The following is a 21,618-nucleotide window of genomic DNA, read 5'->3' as shown; positions in this document are numbered from 1 at the left end:
ATTTCTCATCCACCCGCGATTGATTGGAATATTATTTCTGTATTAGATGGCCCGCATGATTGGTCGATATAAGCACAAGCACACACACACGCCCAGATCAAGAAAGAATTTCTGCCGACGGACATACGTTTTGTTAGCCCATCTAGAAAACACACTGCCCCGGGACCACTATTACTACATATAAAAAAGACGTTTTACTCACATAAGTTTGTTGCACCATGCCTGTCGGATCCAATATAGAAGTCACAACATTGTGTCTGCAAATCCAGCACCTGAGATTTTTTTACAATCGATTCTGCAGTGAAATGAAGCGAACACACATATACGGTCTTCCCCCACGTGAGTTGGAACTTCATTAAAAATAAATGAAGTATCACACATTCCTAATATTATGATGCGAAGGAAGCTTATGCAGCGACTGTGTTCTTCCACAATATCTTGCTATCTTCTTCCACATGTTTATTGCTGCTGGCTAGTGATCTGAACAGCTCCATGAGTCGGTGGGCAGGGGCTAATGAATTACACATTCTGTAGAGCTCTGAAACGTACAGGATAATCTTATATTACCATCCCTTACGAAAGGAAAATATATTTATAAATACATGAAATAATATATTAATGGTATTGTACAATATATTATATATTCCTGTAATATATTGCAAAATATACAAATGATTGCCGCTTTCATATATTGCAATATATTGGAGAATATAAATATCAAATCCCATATATGTGAATATATTGCCTAATGCATTGCATGATATTTTCCAATATACTGCAATATATTTTTGTTTCGTAAGGGATGACCTTTCATATATCAAAAGCTCAAGGGAAAGTTGATTTCTCAATTCATGACCCCTTTAATAAGGCACATGCGAGGATAAACAATCACTATAGAAACAAACAAGGCAGCTAGGAAACAAATAAAACAGGAAACAAAAAATACTCCCTGGTTCAACAGGAAGTACATCAACACAGAAATACTTCTCAAGTAACAGGTCTTTATGACACATTTGTGTCTTATGAGACATGCTAATGCTTAATGCACATGCTTAATGTACATTCTAGCTCTGATAGAGTTAGATTGTTACATTAATCAACTTTTTGTTAGTGCAGAAATCCAAAACTATGGATCAGATTTGTCCTTTTATTTAAACAAAGACTTTTTTGTAGGCATATCTGTGCTCCTAGAATGGCCTAAGGTGACCCCGGTTTCACTTCTCATTTGAGAGGGTGTTGATAATAGTGCTCGGGCACCAAATAAAAAAACAGCAAGAGGAACAGGAAGCCCTTGGCGAGAAGCATTGCGTGAGAGACAGTGAGAAGTGGGCTGAGGTTTTGAGCGCATTTGTGTGTACGTGTGCGCTTGTGTTGTTCAGTTTAGTTTTGCGGTGGCATGTACCGACGGGTGACTGTTACCCAGTGACTTGCCTCTTCATGTATCAAGTCGAGGGTGTTATGTTTTTGCAGATCTGTGAAATCTGCATGTAAAGTATTGTGGATATATGAATCTTTAAGAAGACTTAACAGTGTCACTCCCTCTAAAGGTAAGAAGAAATCAGATCAAATCTAGAATATTACAGTAGTGGTGCTTGTAGGTGGTGTGTTATTTTAAGAAAAAGCCTGGAGTGTTACAGTTTATAGATACATTTTCAGGACCTCTAGAGGAGAGGATGTATGTTTTGCGAGGGGCTCCTGCTCGCCAGGGCCGAGTACCCAATGCCTGCTCACTGTAATGTGAAGCGACAGCTAGCCTTCACGCACCAGTGGACTCCGTGTCCTAAAATGGACACAGGAGGACTCTTTCAGGGGAAAAAAAGTGTAGAGGCAGGAGTAGCCTATGTGAGAACATCTTTATGTAGAAAGTGAAAGACATTAAAAACAGATTTGTTGTGTAACTTAATTATTTCTTTTTGCAATTTGAGCCAAACTAATTTTCATTACACAACATCTCTGCTTTATTTTAATCCAAAATGGCTTCATATCTGAAAAATATCAATGTTTTGCAACATATCTAGGGAAAAAACAGAAATTAAGTTGAGTGAACAAAGTTTAGCATAACAAACAGGAGAAAAAGAGAGTGAAAGAGTAGGTGGAGAGCAGCATGCACAGAGAAGTCACGCCCCACAGCATCATGTGACCTATAAAGTGAAGATGGTGTTTATCTGTATACATATGGAATGGAATTGTCATACCATTACATAACTAACATGGCCTTATATGGTACACTTATGGCATATATCATTGTTCTGAATGATTGCTATATTTACACGGTCCTACCACAGTATGTCAAAAATCATAGTATTAGCATGTTAGAAGATAGCCTACCATTGTTATATCATGTCAAAAAGCCAGTCATGTATATATCAAGCAATAGACCATGCTTGGAACGCCAAGGTCACAGGTTCAATTATGTATAGCCTATCCTGAATGCTACTGAAGTTGTTTTGGATAAAAGCGTCTGGCAAAGCTTAAATGATAAACAACATGGTATTTCTGTGGAACTTTTTGTCAGGGTATTATGTCCTCGCTTTCAAGTACTAATATTTGTGAAGTTTCCATCATCAACTGAAACCACATACACCAAAAATAATAAAAATGGGCAGCACAGTGATCTCTCTGCACTGTAATTGAGCCGGCGCCGGTCCTTGTTCCTCCCTGCTCCTTCTCTAAGGCTCAATGATGTGATCAATAACCAATTAAAACAACGGATCAGCAGATTATCCACGTCACTTGCATTCAAGCATTAAAAACGAGAGCGCCTGTCCGACATCAGCTCCAAATGCATGCTCGTATCAGTTGTTAATGTGTAAAGAAAACCGGTGACAGAAACTAACAGAAGTGTACAGGGGGTAAATAAAATAGTCAGCATGTTGAGTCCACTTCCTTAAACTTGCTGTCTTTTAACAAGCATCCATTTTCACCTATTTAGTGCCCAGGATTTTAATTGCAGTTTACAGAGTTGTTCGGGTTTATTGAGCTTGTGAATGTGTGTTTGTGTACAAGCAGAGAGTACAGGTTACGCACCAATTGGAGAAGGAAGCTCATTTTGTTGGGCCTAGTGATTGAATGGTAAATTGTTGTGTATCAGTGATATTGTTGCCACTAAAAAACGAGAGGTTTGGTTGTTTGAATGTTGACATAAAGTTATGGATATGAATCAGGTAAATAACAACAATGCATTGATTCAGTATAACCTTTTTGTTTTGAATGTGGGTCAGTGGATGTTTAAAAGAAGACAAGGAAGTGGTAAGGGAGGTGAATAATTCATTTGTCTGTCTTCCATGTGTGCCCTGTCTGTACTTTCATCACCCCCATTATCCCTGTCATCACTGAGCTCTGTCCTCTTCACCGGCTCATGGTGCCATTCACTCACTGCCTCTGAGCAGCACTGTGCCTAATGCGGATATATTTCAACAGATTAGTTTCCCTGAGAAGAGAGGTTGGATTGAGAACTTTTGCCCATCAAACTGTACACTCAAAAAAAAAAAAAGGAACAAAAGAGTTGCCGCCTTTAATTATGTACAATTAACTTGGATGTTTAAGTTATTTCACCTAAACTTACATTAAACTGTAACAATGCTGACACAGAAGCAAATTAAAACAATGATGTAAACGACCCAAGTGCAGTTTATTATAATGGTGATAATACAAAAAGTGTGAAACATATACCAAGAGGTAATCCAAAGAATGAAACAAACAATAAACATAAACTAGAAACTTGACTAGAAACCATAATCCAGGAACATGGATCATGGAACAGCATTCAAACTTCAATAAATGACAGGTAACACTGCAAACATGAGGGCTTAAAGGGATAGTTCACTTTAAAATGAAAATTCTGTCATTCTTTACTCACCCTCAAGTTGTTTCAAACCTGTATGAATTTCTTTCTTCAGCTGAACACAAGAAAAAGATATTTTAAGAATGTCAGTATCCAAACAGTTAACTGGAGCCATTGACTTCCATAGTATTTTTTTTCCTACAATGGAAGTCAATGCAAATCCGAAATCGCCCCCCAAAACCCTCGATCACTATTCCCGACTAACTTGAAAGAGTGAATGAAAACAAGTGAGCGAATTCGTTCAGCCACTGTGTGCACATCGGCTGTACAATCGTTATTGCGGTGTATGTTGGATAGAATGAGTGCACTCAATAACGTCCATCAGAGTTTCGGACAGCACTACAAATAGCTGTCCCCTCAAATAGTGCCCTATTTAAGGGTTTACGGGACGATTTCGGATTCAGCCAAAGATAGAACACCATGATGATCAACCAATTAGAACATGACACATAAGACAAGAGCTGTGTCCGAAAACCTAGGCAGCTGACAGCTGACCTCGCTGCCTTTTCAGACAATGACTTGTAAGGCATTTCCTCACAAAAATTTTGGACAGACTTCTAAGGCAGAGTTTAATGATGTACTACAAAATAGAGAGAGCTTTGGTGAGAACTAAACAAATATTTAATTACTACATTAGTAATTTATAGCTAGAAATGACACCAGAAGTGGAAAATATTGGTCAAAAATATACATTTACACTTTCGGACCAGCAAACGCAACTCAACTGTCACAGAAAAGAACACATAGGATTGTGGGATATCAAAGGCAACAAAGGATACATCTATGCTGCCTTCAAAAATCAATCAGATGAAGGTCTGAGGAGACAGGCAGAATTTTCCAGGTTTCGGATGCAGCCAAGGGAAGCACAAAGGTGCGTTAACGCCATGTTGAAATTACCGTAATTATAAGATTTCAACTTGTAAAGGGCTTTCACGTCCTCGTAGAGCTTGTAATTACAGCTTGTAAGGTGGGTATTTTGTGAGAGCTCCTATTTGTACCACATGACTGCTGACTGTACCACCTGACCAATGCAGATCCATTTAGCAGTTGATAGTGATGCAATAGAAATACATTATTCCCAGTCTGAAGATGTGAACAGCTCCAAATGTAACTTCATGTGTTGTCATCTTGAGACTACGGTAATTACGACATGGCGTGAATCAGAGGTGGACAAAGTACACAATTTCATTACTTGAGTAAATGTAAAAGTAATGGTCAAATATTACTCCATTACAAGTGAAAGTTGTTAAAATCGATTTTTACTTAAGTAAAAGTACAGAAGTATTTGTTTATAAAAGTACTTAAGTATCAAAAGTAAACCTATTTTATATCAACACATTATTTTATTATTGTTGTATTATTATAATATTGACTAACTTAAACTAATTTCAATACTTGTATAAAATTAGAAAGCTCTTTACAAAGCTGCTGTCACTTTAAGGCCAAATGCATAGATCATTTACACTGATACACATCTGATATTCTCCCAACTGTTTACATTGACATAATCAAATTTGTTTATATGAATACTCACCAAAATGAACATTTTGACATCAGTCTTCTTCCATTTTGCTATAAACTATAAATCAATGTTCAAAAAATGCTGGGAAATCATTGAAATTCACATGATCCTACAAGAGTGATTCCTGATAGGCTTTCTGCAAAAACCCAAACAGCTTTTGAAGAAGAAAAAAAATCATCCTCTTGATTTTCAAAGCTGCTACAGAAACTATTTTTGACTTTGAAGACCTTGATAGAAATGTAGTGGAGTAAAAAGTACGATATATGTCTTTCAAATGTAGTGAAGTTAACGTCATACGTTTCCAGTAAAAATAATACTCAAGTAAAGGACAGATACTCAAAAGGTGTGCTCAAGAAAATTTACTAGTTACTATCCACCTCTGGCGTGAATGCAGCACAAGACATGATCACATGAGGGCAAGGAAGTCACATGACAAGTTTTTTTTTTTTTTTTTTTTTTTTTACAAGAAATTGCCATCATATGAAAAAATGAAAATATATTGAAATATAAAACAATATCAATTAAAATATTTATTAAAATATAACATTTTAATTGTAATAATATTTCAAAATATTACTGTTTATACTGTATTTTCAAATAAATGCATTAAGAGACTTCTTTTAAAACATTACAAAATCTTACCGACCCCGAACTTTTGAACGGTAGTGTACACGCAGGTTATTTAGAGAAGCAGGCGCATGATATCTCAGAAACCAAGCAAACCTTTATCTAGCCACACTTCCATCCTGAGGTTCATAATCATAACCCATATTCAGCCTCAGCCAACCATTATCCCAACACTTTCATCTCCTCTGTTTTGCGGGACCATAGATACCGTCAGTCCCATGGTATGTCCCACCCTGACTTCCTGTTTTAGTATGAAATGGTACTAAATTAAGGAAAAACATTTTATGTAGCCTTTCGAAAAGTGAAGCCTTCCAACATTTCTTCCTCATATGGGTGTATGAAGATGAACACCATACATTTTAAAAAGCACTATACAAAAAAAAATGCAAAACACTACTCTACTTCTTGCTCTCCTTGAAATACTCTATAGAAGTAATTGTACTTGTCCCATCTTATGACAGTACCTCCGACCTACCTTTTTTCCCATTACTTTTCCCCCACTCACTTAGTTCTGTCTATTGTTATCAGTCCGCCTAATGGGCTTCTTTCCGTGGCTTTGTTCTGGCAGAAGTATGAGTGCAGAAGGGGAGGGGGGGGTGGAGGGTTGGTGAGAGAAAGGGCAATTGAGTTCATTTCTTAAAAGGATATCAGTCATTTCGATATGATCGCCCTCCCAAGCAGCAGATTCACAAACACAAGACTTCCTCTCTTTTAACCTATAGGCATGCACCATACTTCAGCTCTAGTACTTGCGCTGTTGTACTGGGGTTGATACTCCAATAAAACAAGCATAGACATGTTTGAAAGCTAATAAATGGCACAAATAGTCTAATAAAAGAGGAATAATTATTGTCATAAAACTCAATAACAACACTGTGCTTTTACAAAAGTCAAGTATTACGATGACTAAACATGCCTTTCTAAGTCTGTATGCCTTGGGAAAAAATGGCATAATTGAAATATTTAACACAAATTTGTAAAAGCACATCAGGCTATACATCAATAAATACGTCTATAACTCATAAATTGACTTATTTTTTATGCTGTTTTATTCAAACAATTCATTTTGATTTAGCTCAAACAACAATGGATGGATGGATGAATTAAGGTGAAATGATGGATGGATTTGGATGAAATGATGGATGGATGGATAGATGGATTTAGATGAGATGGATGGATAGATGTATGGATGGATTTAGATGAAATGGATGGATGGATGGATGACGGTTGGCAAGGAAAATAAAAGGAAATTAGTTTATGCACAATTACACATCCACTTAAAATAAAAGTAAACCTGACTGCTCTGCCTATAGATGCTAAAGGGTTAAGCACATTCATGGCCCGCATCTGGGAGTCATTTAAAACATTCCACAAGGCTTACCACATGCTTTCAGACAGGCTAAACCCCATGAAGCAGATTTTGCTGTCCAGGGCTGGAAGTTTTCAAAGAGTGCATTTGAGAAAATTAAACTGTTGTCTTTTTAAAGGCTGGAGATGAGATAGTGTGAGGGTGGCAGAGACTGTACTTGTTTGGGGGATCTGTGACTATCTTTGCCTGTCTTTGAGTACCCATGCTTGTGTGGATCAGTTGTATGGTTGTCCTCTTTGAAGTGGTGGGATGCTAAATGGCACTAGTTCTTTCCCACCCTCTGATAGGATCTTCACAAGCTTGCGTTCCCAACTCATTTCCTCTGGTCAAGTCTTGTGACCCGTCAAAACACAGAAGGGCTTTAGGTGTTCGTACTAGCCGTTAAAAGTGCCATACAATTTGTGCAATTAAACAATGACATAAATTGACAAGTTTACTCAACCCAAGTAGGCCTGGTATATTTCATTCCAGGGGTGTGGTAAGGAAACACAGATCACTTAATTTCATGATTCTTATACTGTATGCTAAACCGGTTCAGGGTAGAAATATTAGCCAAAAATCAGATCATTGAGCTTCCATTGTGCAGATCATTTCAATAACACTCTTATCAGTTGTTTAAGGCTGTTAATTAAGAGTAAATCTTTCAAATATTCTTTACTTTGGATATGTGAATGCTCACAATGTCCACAGAATTATTTAAAAGTGCACTGAGATCACTATCATTCAGAATTTAAAGGGATATGGCTGGTCTAGGGAGACTAATGAGCATTTTGACAGGAGGATGAAAATCACCTGAATGTGGAACTTCAGCAAAACATGCTTTTAAAACCTGCAATTTCATCTTGAACTTTAAGCCAATGGCTACAACAGGCTGGATTGAGAGGTTTTGTACCAGTAAAAAAAACGTCTCATGTTACGTATGTAACCCTAGTTCCCTGAGGGAACGAGACGCTGCGTCGAAACGCTGTGAGAACGCCTCTGCGTTAATGCGTCGTGAAGCGCCTGTAGAACCATTCCATCGGAAAAAAGATCGATCGTCGGCGTGATGACGTCATCGACCGGAAGCTATAAAGCGTCCGTGAAAACAAACAGGAACTAACTTCTGATAAAGCCTGAAGTAAGTGATCACGGACACGCCGGGGAGTATGGCAGAGCGACGCAGCGTCTCGTTCCCTCAGGGAACTAGGGTTACATACGTAACCTGAGACGTTCCCTTTCGGGGAACTCGAGCTGCGTCGAAACGCTGTGAGAACGCTTATACCCACATCGCCATAGGACCAAGTGTCTCGTATGTGTGAAGCCGAAGCGCACACGGTTACGAGAGTACCTGTGCCCCAACTGTAGATGCCAGGTCTAATTCATAGAACCTGACGAAGGTTAACGGAGACGACCATCCGGCCGCGTTGCAGATATCGTGGAGGGAAGCCCCCGACAAGAGTGCTTTTGAAGCAGCCATACCCCTGGTTGAATGCGCCCGGACAGCCAGAGGAGACGGCTGCCCGGCCGCTTCATAAGCAAGTGAGATGGCCTCGACCACCCACTTGCTCATCCTCTGCTTGGATACTGGAGCCCCCTTCTTAGGGGGTCCGAAACAGACAAATAATTGCTCAGATTTCCTCCACAGGGCAGCTCTGTGGACATATGTATCCAGTGCCCTCACAGGACACAGCAGATTTAACCTTTCCTGGTTTGACGTCTTAAACGGAGGAGGACAGAAGGCTTGTAGAGTGATGGGGCCCCGTGGGCTCGTAGGAACCTTGGGGACATAACCCGGCCTGGGATGCAGAAATGCTTTCACCATCCCCGGCGCAAACTCTAAGCATGAGGGCCCTACCGACAGGGACTGAATATCTCCTATTCTTTTAAGAGACGAAATAGCCAACAGAAAGATGGTTTTTAGGGTGAGGAACTTGTCCGAAACCTTCTCCAGAGGTTCGAACGGTGGTCCGGACAAGCCCCTCAGAACAATGGCCAAGTCCCATGCTGGGACCCTCGAGTGCATAGCCGGCCTCAACCTTAAAGTGCCACGAAGGAAGCGTGTAATTAAAGGGTGTCTTCCCAAAGACACTCCACCAAAAGGGACGTGGAAGGCACCCAAGGCCGCCACGTACACCTTTATTGTGGAGGGGGTCAACCCTGCCGAGAACCTTGCCTGCAGGAACTCCAGCACTGTACCAACCGGGCAGTTAACTGGGTCCCACTGGCGTTCTCTGCACCATGCTGAGAAAAGTCTCCATTTCAAAGCGTACAGCTTCCTTGTGGACGGAGCTCTGGAGTGTAGGATGGTCTCTACGACCTCGGCCGAGAGACCCTCCTCTATGAGCCTAGCCCCCTCAGAGGCCAGGCCCACAGTTTCCACATCTCCGGGCGTGGGTGCAGGAATCTCCCGCCCGCCTGAGAGAGTAGATCCCTCCTGGTCGGAATCTCCATCGGAGAGCCTTCCAGGAGAGATATCAGGTCCGAAAACCATACTCGGGTCGGCCAGTTCGGAGCCACTAGAAGTACCTGGGCCCCGTCCCGGCGTACCCTCTCCAGAACTCCTGGAAGCAGGACAATCGGGGGGAAGGCGTACAGAGGCAGCCTCGGCCACTCCTGTACCATGGCATCCAGCCCCAGCGGGGCCGGATGGGTCAGAGAAAACCACTGCGGGCAGTGGGAATTCTCCGCCGAAGCAAATAGGTCTATTTCTGCTTTCCCATAAACCTTCCAAAGGAGCTCCACCACCTCTGGGTGGAGTCTCCATTCCCCGGGCCTCGGCCCCTGTCTCGACAGGCTGTCTGCTTCCTGATTCAGGGCCCCCGGGATATATACTGCCCTGATTGACAGCAATTTCCCTTGGGCCCACAGGAGGATCCGATGTGCCAATTTGTCCAATGGACGAGACCTCAGACCCCCCTGGTGATTTATATAGGCGACCACGGACGTGTTGTCTGTCCTGACTAGTACGTGGTGGCCCTTGAGGTCGGGCAGGAACTGTTTCAATGCCAGAAACACTGCGAGCATCTCTAGCAGATTTATGTGCCAGTGCCGCTGATGTTCCTGCCATAGACCCTGGGACGAGCGACCACTCATGGTCGCCCCCCAGCCCGTGAGAGAGGCATCTGTCGTTAGCGTTACGCGACGAACATGAGCCCCCAACACGGGACCCTGAGATAAAAACCCCAGGATTTTCCACATGACCAGAGCACGTAGGCATCGCCGCGTGACTTTGATCGTGCGGAGCGGATTTCCCCTCGGGGAGAACCCTTTTGTTTTGAGCCACCACTGCAGTGGCCTCATGTACAGTAGGCCAAAAGGTATCACGTTGGACGCTGCTGCCATGAGACCTAACATTTTCTGGAACTGTTTCACAGTGACGGCTCGGCCTAGCTTCTGTTCTTTGGCGGCTGCCAGGATCGATGCTATGCGTGTTGGCGATAATTGCGCCCGCATAATTACCGAGTCCCAGTTCACCCCTAGAAAAGTGGTTCTCTGAGCCGGAGAAAGCACACTCTTCTTGGCGTTCAGCCTCAACCCCAGCTTCGACATATGGGCGAGAACAGCATCTCGATGCTGAACCGCCATCTGCTCTGTATTCGCTAGAATCAGCCAGTCGTCGATATAGTTCAGAATGCGGATGCCCTGCAGACGCAGCGGCGCCAGAGCTGCATCCACACACTTGGTGAACGTGCGGGGTGACAGTGCTAGACCGAAGGGAAGTACACGATATTGGTATGCCTCTCCCCCGAAGGCAAACCTCAGGAACTTCCTGTGATGTGGAAGGATGGAGACATGAAAATACGCATCTTTGAGGTCTATGGTGACAAACCAATCCTCCGACTTGATCTGCGATACAATCTGTCTGAGTGTAAGCATCTTGAATTTGAGCTTGGCCACCGAGCGATTTAATAGTCGCAGATCTAATATCGGGCGTAAGCCCCCATCCTTCTTCAGCACGATGAAGTAACGGCTGTAAAAGCCAGACTCCCTGCTGGGAGGGGGAACCCTCTCTATAGCCCCTTTTTGCAGGAGTGTCTCTACTTCCTGTGCCATTACCAGAGCCTGCTCCGGGCCCACCTCTGTAGGTAGGACACCGCAGAAAGGAGGTGGCCGACTTCTGAATTGAATGGCGTACCCCTTTTCTATTATCTGCAGGACCCAATGAGATATATTTGATAGACGTTTCCACTCGTCTAGAAAATCTACTAAGGGAACCAGCCTCTCGAGGCTGGCCTCTGGTGTATTTTGAGCAACAAGCACAGTGCCCTGAAGCGGCGGACCGGCAGGGAACAACTGACTTGACTGCTCGGGGGCCCCCCGAAGGGGGTGCGGACCACCCTCGGGTGGCCCGCGGAGACCGACTGCGCCCCGGCATTGCGGCGGGGTTGGCAGCGCGGCCCCCCGAGGGTGCCGTAGGGAAACGGGTACCGTTGGCAGGGGTAAACACCGTTTCCCTACGGGGGGAACCACCCTCAGCGTCCTGACGCTTCTGGCGTCAGGAACGCTTCGACGAGGCCTTCTTGGCAATCAGGACTGTCCGCAGATCAGCCCTGCCCCTCGAAGGCCTCGTCTGAGAGCGCCGCCCCTCGTCCCCGCGCTGAGGGGTAGCTCGGGCAGCGACGCTCTGCTTTTGCTGAGCCCGATGTGAGGAGCTCGTACTCGGTTTGGGCTGCTTGGTGTCAGCAGCAGCCCCAGGGACCTGGACCCGGAGAGGGAGGAACTGCTTGAGCGCCGCAGCTTGCTTTTTCGACTCCTGGAACCTCTCGGTGACAGTGTGGACTGCGTCACCGAAGAGGCCTCCAGGAGAAAGCGGCGCATCAAGCAGAAAGGCTTCTCCCTCTCCTTGATGTCTGTGGGGTTCAACCATAGGTGTCTCTCCGTGGCCACCAATGCTGCCATGGAGCGGCCAACACATCTGGCCGTCTCCTTGGTGGCCCGGAGAGCTAAATCCGCTGAAGATCTTAACTCAGAGACAATATCTCCCCCCACAACATCACTACCATCCAGATCCCTCAGCAGGTCAGCCTGATATGCCTGCACGATAGCCATCGTGTGCAGGCATGCAGCCGCCTGACCCGCTGCCGAGTACGCTTTACCCACCAGCGCCGACGTTGTTTTTAAAGGTCTGGTGGGTAAAGTCGGGGCCTTAAGGGACGATGCCGAGGAAGGCGAGAGATGGCTCGCAAGCTTCTCTTCCACCTTTGGCATCGCCCCATAACCATACTGTTTCAGCCCGCTGATGTTGCTGTAGACCGAGGTCTGCGGGCTGAACACACGATATGATGCCGGTCTCTTCCATGATCTTGCCACCTCGGTGTGCAAGTCATAGAAGAACGGCAGGCCCCGCCGCTGAGGCTCTGAAGCGCGAGATGGCAGGAATCGTTCGTCTAGCTTGCTATGACGCTTTCTTCCTGCCTCAGATCTTTCAGTGGGCCAGTCGATGTTTAATCTGGCCACTGCTCGCGTCAGAACCTCAACTAGCTCCTCACTAGCCGGGGACTGAAGTGGCGAGTCTTCAGTCTCGATGCTTTCAACGTCCACCTCCTCAGAGCTGGACAGATGAAGCACCGGCGACTCTCTCGGGGGGGAAGAAACCGCCATGCGTGCTTCCATGCCCCGAGAAGAGCCGCTGGATGGAGCAGGTGAGGGCAGAGATAAGGCAGCGCCCGTCTCTAACCCCTCTGCAACATCCAATTGTGATCCCCACGACTGCAGCCTTCGCTCCGCCTCGGCGGCAGCGGGACCAGAGCCGCGGGGAACACGAGCCGAGGCACCCTCCTCGAAGAGTGCCCGGCGGGAGCGCAGCGTTCTCAATGGCAATCGCTCACAGTGCTCGCAAGCAGCCCCCTCGAGGGCTGCCTGGGCATGCTGCGCTCCCAAGCAGGCTACACAAAGAGAGTGTGTATCCCCGCTCGTGATGTAGCGTGGGCAGGGATGAACACACCTCTTGTAACTGCTTTCACTCGCCATATTCACTCTATCTATTTTATTTTTCTCTTTGTTTGTTAATATATACTGAAATATTTAACAAAAGGGTGGAAAATCTCTGATATAGACAGACAAAAACACCAAATAGACAGACAGGTTCACACAGATCGCTTGCTGAAGGCTCAGAAGCTAGTTCCTGTTTGTTTTCATGGACGCTTTATAGCTTCCGGTCGATGACGTCATCACGCCGACGATCGATCTTTTTTCCGATGGAATGGTTCTACAGGCGCTTCACGACGCATTAACGCAGAGGCGTTCTCACAGCGTTTCGACGCAGCTCGAGTTCCCCGAAAGGGAACTATTATTTCTTTTATCTACTGCAAAAAAACAGTGCAGAAGATTGGAGCCATTTTCTGCAGTCTGACTAATCAAAAACAACCGAGCATTGGATGGTGTCAAGTATATTTGTAGGAGACAACTGGAGTGTTTAATACCAAATGCATGCATGATACCATTAAAGGAATAGTTTATCTAAAAATGAAAATTCTGTCATTTATTACTCCCCCATGTCATTCCAAACTCATAATAAAAATGAATAAATAAATGAATAAATAAATAAATAGTTACATTTATATAGCGCTTTTCTAGACACTCAAAGCGCTTTACATATGGAAGGGGGAATCTCCTCAGCCACCACCAATGTGCAGCATCCACCTGGATGATGCGACAGCAGCCATATTTTAACAGAACGCTCACCACACACCAGCTGATTGGTGGAGAGGAGACAGAGTGATTAAGTCAATCAGTGTATGGGGATTATTAGGAGGCCTTGATGGACAGAGGCCAATGGGCAAATTTGGACAAGATGCCGGGGTTACACCCCTACTCTTTATCAAAGGACATCCTGGGATTTTTAACGACCACAGAGAGTCAGGACCTCGGTTTAATGTCTCATCCGCAGGACAGATAAATAAACAAATAAACAAAGTTTTGTTCTGTGCCAGGCAGTCTCCTATGCAGCTTTCGTTGTAAATACAGTGCAGCTCCCGCACATGCGTCGTGGTGCTCACGTGAACAGCATCGGCTGCCATAGATCTCGAGAGCGCTGCACTGTTTTCAATGGAAACAGGCCAGAATGAAATTGTTAAATAAAGTTATTTGGTTGTTTTTGGACAAAGTATTCTCGTCGCTTCATAAAATTAAGGACTATTTTAACAATATTTTACTACCATTCTAACTAGCCTTGAAAATGTTAATTAAATAGCTGTTGTGGGGCCTGAGAACTACCATATTTCATCAAAAAATATATTAAATTGTGTTCCAATTGTGTTCTTATGTGTTTGGAATGACATGCGAGTGAATAATTAATGACAGAATTTAAATTTTTGAGTGAACTAACCCTTTAAAAAATTAAAGCCATTCAAATCCTTTTGGAAATTATAAACCTGAATTGTGATGCAGGTCTTCCAATAAAGCTCAACTTTGGGAACAATTTTAGAAGGATTGAAAAGAAGTTAAGCATGCCAATGGACAAAGTTCAGTGAATCAATGCCCAGGACAAATGGCTGCTTTAATAAAAACCAGAGAGAACCAACAATATACAGTATATGCTAATTGTTAATCATCTTTGACGATAGTGGTCCTGACAGAACCCATATTTAATTATATGCTGCATAGGTTTTGCCTGCCTTGCCAAATAGTTGGGTCATTTTTATACCTTAACCAAGTTTAGCGTATAAGTATAACATATCTCCTCATATTTTTGACTGTAATAGAATCTAAAGTGTCATAAAAGCAAATGATCCTCTCCGCACATAAATGTTGTCCACTATATTGTCCATTAATATGATACTATAGGCTTAAAATGCAAAACTTTTATATAACAGGGGGTCTTTCGCCTGCAAAGATTGAAGATCCCAGGTTTTAAACGGTCACTTCACATAGGCTTCACCAGTTCCATTATACCTCTATAGCAGTGTTTCTCAGCTCCAGTAATGGGGACACCAAGAAGCTGATAAGATGAATCAGGTATTTGTGAGACATCTAAAACATTCTGGGAGGTGGGTCCCCAGGACAGGAGTTTAGAAACACTGCTCTATATGATTCATAACATGAAGTAATACAGTAATAAACGCTGAAAAACACAGAACCAAGACCATATGATTGCATAATTATGATTAAAGCTTTGTAAAATCCATTTTCTCTATATTTCTCTATAAAGGAGGACCAAATGGAAGAGATTGATCTGATCATGAGCATTCATTTAATCTTAGGTATGCGTTTCTAAATATAGAACCAAGAAAAAAAAAAGATTTTCCCCCTAATGTCTCACATTGTATTTTTTTCTTCAAAGTTTAAAGAAGGGGATTATGAGTCATTAGAACAGCTATTGAAGCCCTTAGGCCAAGAAAACCACATGTGACATGACTCAATCTAAAGGATAGTTTATTTTTCTCTTCTGCTAATGGGACATTCCCTCATTTGCAAGGTGATGGGCCATATAGGCAAAAGGTCTTGGCATTCTTTCAGCAGTTGAACTATTTGCAAACACACTGAGGGATACCAATAGGGGTCACTCAGAGCGGGTAGTAATACTGTACACATTGATGGGTAGCAAAAAAAGTAGAAGCAAAGTCTGCTCCTAGAAATAGCTCACGACACGTAAACAAGATGCGAGAGCAGACAAACTGACGACACCTCCCTGCTGAGAAAAACAGATTAAACCGGTCTGTGCTGGTCTCACTTGGTTTAGGCTGTTTAAAATGGTCTCCCAACTTGGGTCCAGGGATCTGATATTTATGTGTTTCATGTGGATGGCTTCTCTTCTGTTTTAAATTTGTTGTTGCAAAAGAAAAGCTTTTGCAAGAGAAACAGTACCCTTGTTTGTCACAGTCAAGTGGTAAAAGGTCTTAAGAGTGTGGATGTTCAGCTCTTGTGTAAATTCAAGGCATCATCACAGGATCAATGGGGCTTACAGCCGTTTTTTCACACCGTGCACATCAGCATGTTGACACATCTGTTCTGAGACCACAAAGGACAACAATGCAAATGTTGCTTAAAGCCTTCTGGAACCCTTTACAACAATATTGTGCACTGTAAAAATGAAAAGATACTCTCTGGGACTTTAAGATTGACAAACTGGCGGAACCTATAGGCACCCAATGATATCTTAAATATTCTACTATGCACTCAAAAAACTTCAGAATATGCAATATATTGTCAAAAGTATTGGGACACCCCTCCAATTCACTCAATGCAGGTGTTCCAATTACTACCATGGACATGTGTATAAAAATCATGCACCTAGGCATGTAGACTATTTTTTTTAAAGAATTGGTCACTCTCAGGAGCTCATTGAATTCAAGCGTGGTACAGTATTAGCTTGCCATCTGTATAATAGGTCAATTTGTGAAATTTCCTCACTATTAAATATTCTACAGTCAACTGTTGTATTATAACAAAGTGGAAGCAATTGGGAACAACATCAACTCAGCCACTAAGTGGTAGGCCACATAAAATCACAGAGCGGGGTCAGCGCATGCTGAGGCACAACTTTTGCAGAGGCAATAGCTACAGACCTCCTAACTCTGTGTGGCCTTCAGATTAGCTCAAGAACAGTGCATAGAGAGCTTCATGGAATGGGTTTCCATGACTGAGCAGATGCATCCAAGCCTTACATTACCAAGTGCAATGCAAATTGTTGAATGCAGTGGTTTAAAGAACACCGCCACTGGACTCCAGTGGAGACTCTGGATGTTCTCTGGAGCAGTAGCGGTTTTAGGTGGCATTTTTTCATGAAATGTGGCACGAGCAGTTAAAAAACAAACACTTTTCTAAATGTCATTTCACTGTGTGGAGAATTGGCAAAAGCGTGCATCTGTACACGAGCCACTGTCACTGACAACAGCGACAACGAGCTCTCAGCATGATTTTAAAGGCAACACATTTCAGCACAAGATCGCCTTTTAACTACACAAACGACCAAGAATAATACTCGGCTGGTTAACTAGATATGTTTAATTTCTTATAGATATATCTGTACCACGATCTGTTTAAAAAAAGTCACTTTTCCAATGACATACACAGGAAATATCCGATCTGTCTGCTTACATGGCAGGCACAAAAGCACATATCCGATTAATATCATATTCATTTCCACATATAAGTGAGGCCTGAAACCGATCTAAGGATATCGGAATTCATGCGTCATATCTGATCTGTGCCACATGGGAGTAAAAAAACATGATGTAAGTCACTTGAACCAGTGTAAATAGATTAGATTAATATATAGTGTGTAATGACAGATGTGCAATGTGTGGTGAAAGATTTGTGCTATTTAGTATATCTAATCTATATTTTATTATATTTATCTATATTTATAGCCTGTATTATTCTTAATATTTTATATTATCGTTGCTCTCTGCTCATTACATTTTTTATCATCTGATTGTAGGCTATTTTTGGCACATTTATTTGAAAAGTGTGTTTCCTGTTGTAATTGCAATGTAGAACCGCCACTGCTCTGGTGTGACGAATCATGTTTCTGTCTGGCAATCCAATTAACAAATCTGGGTTTGGTGATTGTGCCAAGTGTAAAGTTTGCTGGGGGAGATTATAGATTGGGGTTGTTTTTTCAGGGGTTGGGCTTGGCCCCTTAGTTCCAGTGAAAGGAACTCTTAATGCTTCAGCATACCAAGACATTTTGAACAATTTCATTCTCCCAACTTTGTGGGAAGAGTTTGAGGCTGGCCCTTTCTGTTCCAACATGACTGCACACCAGCGCACAAAGCAAGGTCCATAAAGACATGGATGATGAATATAATGATGTGAACAAATAGAGTCTTGCCCACATGAGCTGGATCTTCATTAAAAATAAGGTTCAACCATGTATCGCTAATATTGGAATTCGAAGCAAGAATGAAACGCACCATGTTGGCCTATGTTATTTATCGATAACATGTCATGACCAAGTGGCAACCTCACCCAGTTTCTGTTGAAGCCAATACAGAAGTAACTTAAACTGCAATTCATCGACTGGCCTCTAGGGACAGGCTCCAGAAGGGAGCAGAATCTCATTGAGCCCCATGTTAAAATTCCCAACTTCACAGCAGAAAAAAACATGCTTGCAGCCTGGTACAAAAAGTGTTTTGGTCTAAAAGGCAAATTTTGCCCTTCATAACAACTCTGAGGGGGTGATATTTTTAAAAATAATTAATTAATTTACATTATTAAAGCCTTAAATTTCTGCATAATTAAGGGGTGTTGTTACTTTGAGTGACAGGTGGATAGCCATTTATCCGCTGTCTGTTAGTCATCGCATCACCTAAGCTCTGCCAACATCCCGCCTCTTTGCCCATTTTCTGTTATCCGGGCATGACACCCGAAGACTCGCTGGCAATGGCCAGTTCGTCTCTACGTTACGCTTCAAAGCGGCTTATTGGAATCCTATGGGTGACGTCATGGACACTACATCCATATTTTTTTTGCAGTCTATGGTCATGACATGTATAAATCGGTGGGCAGGGCTATCTATCCAGGGCTATCTATCCCCAAATCAGGGATTTGTCCTGAGGTGGTTTTACTGCTCTCTGACGTCACAGGTAAGCACAGATTGATTGTTTGCTGAGCCAGCTGTCAATAAAAGCTTTTCTTTGACTAACAAGGAAGTGTTCAGCTCTGAAATGTACAGGATAATGACACTTTATATGTTAAAAGCTTAAGGGAAAGTTAATTTCTCAATTCATGACCCCTTTAACTGCAATACTTTGATTGTTTTTGAGCATTTTTTTTATCACTAATTCCCAACCCCACAAAGCAAATTGTTCAATTTAAATCCAAAATGTTTGGTGGTTCTAGTACCGACACTCTCTGTTTGTCAGGAAGGAACGTGCCTATGTCTCCAGTGATTCCGGGTACCCTTGAGTTTGGGTCTGCAAGTGTGAAGAACCTCGAAATCTTCAAGTAGTATTTAAATGTTTTTTTTTTTTTACAGCTTGATCCTCTAAGAACTTCGAGCTGATTTTTAAAATCTTTTAGTGAGGTGAAGCAGCTTTGTCCTAATGCAAAAGCACTAAACTTCCTGCATAATACGCTGTGGTTACATAAAGGCAAGCACCAGCTGAGCTTATGTTCAGTGGTGCCCTGAAGTGACACCGCGGAAGGGGAGAATGGGAGGAGACGGCGGCGTAGGCTGGCCGGTGTTCAGTTTCACCAGCTCACACGTGACCGCAATGGCTGCTTGTCTGTTCCGTGCAGTGCATCATTCCTCTGCCGCCCTGCGAATATAGGCTACATCTGTTCTCTCGCTTCTTTGAACTGTCGCTACGGACACTACCACCCGCCGAAAAGCAATTCCTCTACGCGTTCGCCGGCTAAGGACGACATTCGGGAGAGAAATTAAAGCGTCCCTGGGTTCAACTTCCACCAACCAATACAGCGGTAGGAGGAGTCAACAGGTATTGGCGCTCTCTATTTACGTGACAATACAATTGCTTGGCTGACAGGTAGCCACATTAATAGCCTCTTGACAGATGTGGAGCTGTGAATAGGCGCGTCCTTCGGCGCTCAGATGCGGTGTGCTACTTAACTGTAAAGCTGTCCGTTGAGTTTGATCGAAACCGCATACGGGGGTAATAATAACCGGTCCGCGGCAGCTACGTAATAAAATGCGCTGTATTGTTCCCCCACCTGAATGAGAAATGTGTCATGAGAGCTTTTACAGCAGGGCTTTCATGCAAAGCGCCGCTAAGCTGCACTATAGCTGCCTGTCCGTCCTGGATTGAATTGAATTTCGGCATGCGTCGACTTTCAGACAGTATATGTTTCTGCCATTTATTTGCCTAAATAGACATATAGTGACATGTTGAGCACGATTTAATTGTACAGTGCTGTGTGTGTTATATAACAGAAGGAATTTAACTGGGTCACTTTGTTCTCTTCTACAAACAAAAGCAACAAATAACGAAGTAATGTCCTGCATAGAATAATTTTGTTGGAATACTGTTTAAGAGCATTTGGGTCAACAATGTGCAATTTGAATATAAATATGTGAATACTGATCTGTTGTATATTATCTGTTCACCTCCCAGAAGCTGCTATTTAAATTTAAAGGGATGGTTCACCCATAAATCGAATTAAAGGGATCCTAAAATGAAACTATTAATTTCTCTCCCAGAAATTGTTCCAAACCTATGAATTTCTTTCTCCTACTGAACCAAACAGTTGATGTGCCTTATTGACTTCCATGTTATTTTCATTGAAGTCAATGATGACAGAATTTTCGTTTGAGTTAATGTTTGTTATAAGTGTACAGTTTTACTTGTTTAAAGCAGTGGTTCCCAACCACATTCCTGGAGCCCCCCTAACACAACACATTTTGCATATCTCCTTTGACTGACACACCCATTTCAGGTTTTTGAGTCACTACTAATGAGCTGATGACCTGAATCAGGTGTGTTTGATTGAGGAGACATGCAAAATGTGCAGTGTTAGGGGGGCTCCAGGAATGTGGTTGGGAACCACTGGTTTAAAGGGTTAGTTCACCCAAAAATGAAATTGATGTCTAATGAATCACCCTAATGTCGTTCCACACCCGTAAGACCTCCGTTCATCTTCGGAACTCAGTTTAAGAAGAAATCATCGAAAAATAATTTTGGTCCAAAAATAACAGAAACTACGACTTTATTCAGCATTGTCTTCTCTTCCGCGTTTGTTTTCAAACCTCAAATAAAGATTCAAACGGTAATGAATCAGTGTATTGATTCATGATTTGCTATTTTTGGACAAAAATGTATTTTCGATGCTTCAAGAGATTCTAATGAACCAACTGATGTCACATATGGACTACTTTGATGATGTGGCAGTATATTGTGCACACACTTGGAAACGCTCTCGAACTAAATATAAAATATCTTAAACTGTGTTCTGAAGATGAATAGAGGTCTTAAGGGTGTGAAACGACATTAAGGTGAGTCATTAAAAGGTTGAAATTGATGACATTAATGACTCACCATAATGTCATTCCACAACCGTAAGACCTCCATTCATCTTCAGAACACAGTTTAAGATATTTTATATTTTAGTCCCAGAGCATATGCAGTCAATGCACACTTTACTGTCCATGGCCAGAAAGGGAATAAAAACATCATCAAAGTACTCTATATGTAACATCAGTTAGTTAATTAGAATCTCTTGAAGCATCGAAAATACATTTTGATCCAAAAATATCAAAAACTATGAATTTATTCAGAATTGTCCTCTCTTCCGTATGTCTCCAAAAAGATTTAAAACGGTTAGTGAATCGATCAATGCTTCAGGTCGCCAATGTCACGTGATTTCAGCAGTTTGGCG

At 42.6% G+C, this 21,618-nt stretch overlaps 1 protein-coding gene across 3 annotated transcripts in view; it reads left to right on the top strand.

Annotated features, from left to right (window-relative positions):
• Positions 1 to 1,391: 1,391 nt before the first annotated feature.
• rarab (retinoic acid receptor, alpha b) overlaps positions 1,392 to 21,618 on the top strand; it is a 145,519-nt gene continuing 125,292 nt past the window's right edge. The window contains exon 1 of one of the 3 annotated variants that reach the window (XM_067416741.1): positions 1,392 to 1,547. The gene's annotated coding sequence lies outside the window, so the exon portion shown is untranslated. Of the gene's footprint in view, positions 1,548 to 19,434; positions 19,725 to 21,618 lie in introns of those variants that run through there. The other 2 variants (XM_067416731.1, XM_067416768.1) reach the window with 2 other exon arrangements.

This window comes from Pseudorasbora parva, chromosome 2 (assembly GCF_024679245.1).
Source record: "Pseudorasbora parva isolate DD20220531a chromosome 2, ASM2467924v1, whole genome shotgun sequence".
Taxonomy (NCBI): Eukaryota; Metazoa; Chordata; class Actinopteri; order Cypriniformes; family Gobionidae; genus Pseudorasbora; species Pseudorasbora parva.
This window is presented reverse-complemented; position numbering and strand designations above follow the sequence as displayed.